The 6,945-nt window shown below is 30.1% G+C and overlaps 1 pseudogene; it reads left to right on the top strand.

Moving 5' to 3' along the window:
- LOC106301858 overlaps nt 1-6,945 on the top strand; it is a 19,311-nt pseudogene that overhangs the window by 2,227 nt on the left and 10,139 nt on the right.

The following is a 6,945-nucleotide window of genomic DNA, read 5'->3' as shown; positions in this document are numbered from 1 at the left end:
AAAATGGAAAAAGTTCATTAAGCATTAAACATCTATCTTAAAATGTAAAATATATAATATAAGTAAATACACAATTTAAAAAAATTGAAAAAGTACATTAACATTTAAACATCTATCTTAAAATGTACATCTATTTTAAAATGGTAGTAAATTATATAAAAATAGAAATACCACATTAAACCAAAAAAAAATAAAAATGTATAGTTTTACATCAAAAAAGTCCCTATAAAATTCATTATTCCATCAACATCAACCTCACACTATCAAGGAAAACTTTAAAGCACTCGAGCAAAAAAATGGTTCCACCATCAACTCTTGCCGTCCCAAAAACCTTTAATGACCTTGAAGGAAATTTTTTAAACATCTATCTGCAAAATGTATAGTAAAATCAATAATTAGTAAATATAGACTATAAGACATAAAAATATGGATCATCCTTTTTGGAGAGTTAATCCAAAAATGGAGGATCACCAATTTGCGTGGATATTATGGTATATTTGGAAAGGTCGAAACAACAAAGTTTTTAGCAATTTGGATGTTGATCCAAGAGATACGCTTAAACTACCGGAATTAGAATCAACACTTTGGGTGGAGGCACATGTAACAAATAACCAGAGGGTTGCAAATCAAGTACATGAAAGAATTGTACCAACAATACTAAGTTAGTGACTTATGGGGTGGAGTTAGGGTTTAGAGTTATGGGGTGGAGTTTTGTGGATATGATTTCAAAGTTTGAAAAATAAAAATGAAATATTAAAATTTTCAAAATAAAATGGGTTATTTTGGTCATTTCCTTATTGATGACTATTTTGTGACAATAACTTATAAACGACTATTTGAAAGAGTTGCCCTACAAATTAAGAAAATTTAAATAATAAGTAAATATATAATATAAAAAATGAAAAACTATATGAAACATCTATATGAAAAATGTATAGTTTTCTGTTTTTTATTCTAAAGAAATTACTATTCACACAAACATACAATTTAGAATTTTGTTGTTGTTCAGAATACAACGTCCAAATGAATAACTATATAGTTAACATTTAAAAATCAAAATAGCCCCGTGCGTAGCGCGGGTTAACTCCTAGTATACTAATAGAAGAGACCTTTTGAGACTCCATAGGGTGTCCACATCAATGAAAAAAACTTATTCTAAAAGATGACACGTGACATTAACAAAAAAAAATACATATAAAAAAAGTAAATATACATTATAAGAAATAGAAATATTACATTAAACAATAATAAGTAAATATACAATATAAGAAAAATAAATAAAAAGTAAATATAAAATATAAGAAATAGAAATATTACATTAAACATCTATCATAATTTATCATCTGATATAAAAGCAAAAAAAATTAGAATACATAAATATATAATTAAAAAAAGCCTAAATTAAATATCTATCTGAAAAATGTATCTATACTAATAAAATGGAGCTTTTGAGGCTCAATAGAGCGTCCACATCAGCGGGAAAAAAACTTCTTCTAAAAGATGACATGTATCATTAATAAAAAAAAACATATAAAGAAAACTAAATATACAATATAAGAAATATAAATATTACATTAAACAATACTAATAACATTAAACATCAATCATAATATTAAAATAACTAAATATAAAATATACAAATCTATACTAATAAAAAGGAGCTTTTGAGGCAGCGTCCACATCAGCAAAAAAAAATTCTTTTAAAAGATGATATATGACATTAATAAAAAATATAAAAAAGTGTACTTATAAAGAAAAAGTAATAATAAGTAAATATACAGTATAAGAAAAAATAAATAAAAATAAATAAAAAACTAAATTAAACATATATTTGAAAAATGTATAGCTAAATAAATAACTAAATATCCAACATAAAAATATTAGATTACACATATATTATAATATTTGAATAAGTAAATATAAAATATAAGAAAAATGAATGATAAGTAATTATACACTATAAGAAATACAAAAAATACATTAGACATCTATCTAAACAAATTCGATAATAAAATAAAAATAAGTAAATATAAAATATAATAAATAAAAATATTACATTAAACATATATTGTAATATTACAATTTGATTTAAGAGAAAAATAGTTAGATAAGTAAATATACAATAAAAAAAGTAAATATACAATATAAGAAAAGGAACAACTACATTAAACATCTATTTGAAAAATGTAGAGTTTTACATTTGTATTACTTCCAAATATTTTTATATGTAAATATACAATATAAGAAAAATAAGCATACAATATAAGAAATATAAATTTTAAATGAAACATCTATTATAATATTATCATTTGATATAAAAGCACGAAAATTAGAATAAGTAAATATACAATTAAGAAAAATAAACAATAGGTAAAATACAACTAATAAATAAAAAAACTAAATTAAACATCTCTCTCAAAAAATGTACTGTTAAATAAATAATAAATAAATATACAATATAATAAATATAAATATTATAAAACATCTGTCGTAATATTAGAATAAGTAAATATACTATATAAGCAAAATAAAAACAAATCTGAGAAACATACAGTAAAATAAATTATAAGTAAATATAAAATATAAGAAATAAAAATATTACATTAAAAATTTATAAATAATATTACCATTTGATATAAAAGTAAAAAAATAGAATAAGTAAATATACAATATAAAAAAAATAAAAATAGGTAAAATGAAATTAAGAAATGCAAAAACTACATTAAACATCTATCTGAAAAATGTATTGTTTTACATTTTTATTATTTAAAAATAGAATAAGTAAATATAAATGTTAAATATTATAATAAGTAAATATAAAATATAAGAAAGAATAAATAATAAGTAAATGTAATATCTAAGAAATAAAAACATTACATTAAATATATATCGTAATATTATCATTGATATTAAAGAAAGAAATTTAGAATAAGTAAATATAAGAAATAAGAAAAGATAAACAGTAAATAAATATACAATATAAAAATAGAAAAACTAAATTAAACATTTATCTGAAAAATATATAGTTAAATGAAAAATATATATTTAAATAAATAATAAGCAAATATACAATATAAGAAATATAAATATTACATTAAATATCTATCATTATATTATAATTTGATATAAAAGAAAAAAAAATAGAATAAATAAATATACAATATTGAAAAATTCCATATGATAGCTTTTTTTAAGTTTTTGTTACAAAATAGCTATAAATGAAAATATGTATCGTTTTCTAATTTTTTCTAAGGAAATATGTATTTACACAAACTTACAATTCATAATTTGTTGTTGTTCAGAATACAACGTTCAAAAAAATAATTATATGGTTAACGTTTGAAAATAAAAATAGCTCCGCGCGTAACGCGGATTAACGCCTAGTCTATATAATAATAGGGGAGTTTCTCTCCATCTAAGGTGTCCACGTCATCACCTTTTTCCTCTTTTGTGGGCTCCACTTAAATAATATATATTCCTCTTCAAACTTTGCTTGAAAGCGATTCTTCTTCAAGCGTTTGCTTAAGCGTCCATTAAAAAAACCCAATTCATCTGGAAGCCCATTATGAAGCCATGCACATTAATGATAATCGTGTATAAAGTAAAGTAAGCAAAACTCAGCGTTTAGGCCTCAATTAGTCTCTACTCTCCATCTACGACGATTCAACGTCACTGTTTCAACTTCTTCTCAACTTTTTATCTTCCATATCTCTTGATCTCCTTCTCCTACTCTTTCTCATTCTCCGATGAACGTTTCTCTTCTGCAATAAATTTTCTATCAAAGTCAATTATTCCCCCGAACTCTCCGTCTCCCTCGCTTACTATCAAAGCTTGATGCGTCATGAACCGAAGAACACTTGAAACCCTATAAATAGGAGAGGGTTGAGACAAATATCACATCTCATACACGCTCTCTGACTTTATCTTCTCTGGAAATCTAGACCCATCCTTTGAAAATGCATGCCTCCAATGCAATTGATGCTTAACATGCTGTTCACGGCGCTACGTTTGAAGATCTCCGCCTTGGTTGGTCCTTTCGGGTGGTTGGTGGCCGGCTCCTTCATTTCTGGGATTCAGGAAACATCAAAAATAATGGAGAGCTCATGGGTAATACCCTCCTGCTTCTAAATGAAAAGGTCAAAACATATCACTCTCGCATAGTCGCTTTATCAGTTTGGCCATTTGTCAGCGTACTTAACGTTTAACAGTTCTATTCATACCTCTGCCTTTAAGAAATGACTAAACAGAAACTCTTGCATCTCAGGTAACCTCTAACTCAACTCCACACTGGGGACCCAATTTTACTTTGATATGTCCATTGTTGCTATCGAAGTTTTCAGCGCAAGGTATGTATCATATCTCATGTTAAAATATCTAAACAACAATTTAAGCAAGAGTTTTAAACATACGCTCCCGTTCTATATTTCTTTTTAACGCAAACCACTACACATCTTGCGACTTATATTTCACAAAAGATTTTATAACCGTCTAAAGGAAATTATACATTTAAACAATGTTGATGTGTCGCTTATCAAAAACTTGCTTATGCTCACAGCTTGGGTGGTGCAGTTACGAACGTTTTCCACGTGTTGAGACATTTGGAGAGATTGAAAAGAAAGAATTTGCCTCGATTGGAGAACTTGAGTCTTGACACATACCTCTCCAAGTCAACCGACAAGGTAACTATAACTATACCATCCTTTTTAAACGAATACTATATCTATTCATAACCTGCCAAATGATGTCTTCTCATTGTCTTTGTCATGCCCTAGGAAGATGATCTCCAAAGTAGAGCTTGAATTGTCGGTGTACTCTAGCAAAATGGATGGTCTTATGTGTCATGCACTGACTGCATGAGGAAGTTAGACAAATCAGGGACTTCACTCCAGTGCATCAAATGTGTATCACCCAACGTGACCGCTGTTATGAGGTTCCACTTACACATGCTTATAAAGAGTGAAGAACCACCTGCTTCAGGCGACCAACCAACACCCTCCAACATGGGAGTGGAAGAGAAGAACCGCAAGCGCCCTCATGAGTACATGTTGGAAGTGTAGCAAGCCGTCGTTCCCGCCAACTTCTCTTTCCATGAATTACATTCTGCAATTTACATACTTAATGCAACTACTATTTTCCCTTGAACTGGACGCATTGTTTTACCGACTTTTCATTAAGGGAACCTCGACAACTGTTTACATATTTGCATAAAAACGTGTGATATAATTCAACCTTGGAGATAAAACTTATGACAACACATGAATCTAAATTGGTTAATACAACTCAACCAATTTTTTGTAGACCACCATTACCTTTAGGGTTTGCTGCATCGGTCAGCATCACCTTATACATCTATAAAGTAAGCTGATAACTACAATGAACACATTTTAGCCGTCTCCACTTTCATTTAACTAAATAGTCTTACAAAATCTAAGTCCCATTATAAATTGAGTGGGGTAGACAATAAACTGTCAATTACAAACCACATGCTTAAACTCATTTTTTATAACGAATAGAATCTTATATCAAACAAAAATAAATTAAAACCTATTGTACATTCATTTGAGAGTAATTCATATGGCTCATTATATATATTGTACTCTCATCAGACCCATTACGGAATGGCCCGGAGAACCGTATTAAACTTATTCAATTTTAAGCTAAGTCCAATAACACGGAACATAAAGTACACCCAATATTAGAATATGAAAAAAACCATTAACATTGCCACAAAAAGTACTATATGTTCCTACTTCGTGAGTATGGTAATTTATTGCTAACAAATACCACCTCAACGAACACCTACATCTGAACTTGTCTTCCTACACCAAGCGTTCTCTACTAAATCTACAACACATCGATAAACCCAGCTGATAATCACCTGACGTCTGGCCGTCTCAAAATCCAAAGCTCACTACGCAACTACACAAGTTAAACAACAAAATTTCCAAATAGGGATTACTCTTTCGGGAATTAAGCAACAACTACATTCATAACCCCGCGCAAGCGCGGGGCCAGCCCCTAGTTAAAAAAAATTGGGTACTTTTCCGTTTTAACCTAGGTTAACAATCGTTTAAATAATTCCGTCATCAGTTTTTTTTTTGACATATCTAAGAGCCGAATCACACGAGGGAGATATGATAGAGACTATGGAAGAGAAGGCAATACATGAGATCAAACAACTGTTACAACTTGTAGATCAGAAACTTAGCTCAATTCCTTCATCACCAATGAAACATGACCTCATACATGAGATCAAACAATGGTCTGATGAGAAAGAAGAGTCTGAATCGATGGAGCAAGTCGTGAATCCATATGAAGTATCAGCCAAAGACGGCGGTAAAATCGACTACGACAAGATTGTGGAAAAGTTTGGCTGCAAGAGAGTCTACCAGTCCCTGATCGATCGTGTTCATAGACTAACTTCTCGCGATCCGCACGTTTTCCTCCGCCGTGGCGTCTTCTTCGCACACAGGTTCGAATATTAACCGAACTTCTGTTTGATGATTCAACTTTTTTTTTGTTTCTATAGAGTTGCATGTATTGATACGTGACATTATCACTACAAGAAAACAGAGGGATTCTGATGGCCGATTCCGACGAATTTCCGACGAACCTGTCCGTCGGTATCGTTTCGTCAGAAAAAAAAAATTCGTCGGAATTTCGTCAGAACTTCCGACGACTTTCTGACGAATACCGAGAAACGTCATTCTGACGAACTTCCGACGATATTACGATGCGGACACACGAGACCAGAGTTCATCGGAAAAACTACGTACCGACGGAGAGCGTTCCTCGGACAATTCCGACGTAGCGTGTTCCTCGGTGTATTCAGACGAACTTTTGGTGTCGGAATATACCGACAGACAATGGTCGTCGGAATATACCGACGATGTTCGTCGGTATATTCCGACGAAATGTGGTTCGTCGGTACATTCCGACGGATAT

This window comes from Brassica oleracea, chromosome C7, assembly GCF_000695525.1.
Source record: "Brassica oleracea var. oleracea cultivar TO1000 chromosome C7, BOL, whole genome shotgun sequence".
NCBI classification, from domain to species: domain Eukaryota; kingdom Viridiplantae; phylum Streptophyta; class Magnoliopsida; order Brassicales; family Brassicaceae; genus Brassica; species Brassica oleracea.
The sequence above is the reverse complement of the archived record's forward strand: the minus strand, read 5'-3'. Positions and strand labels throughout refer to the sequence as shown.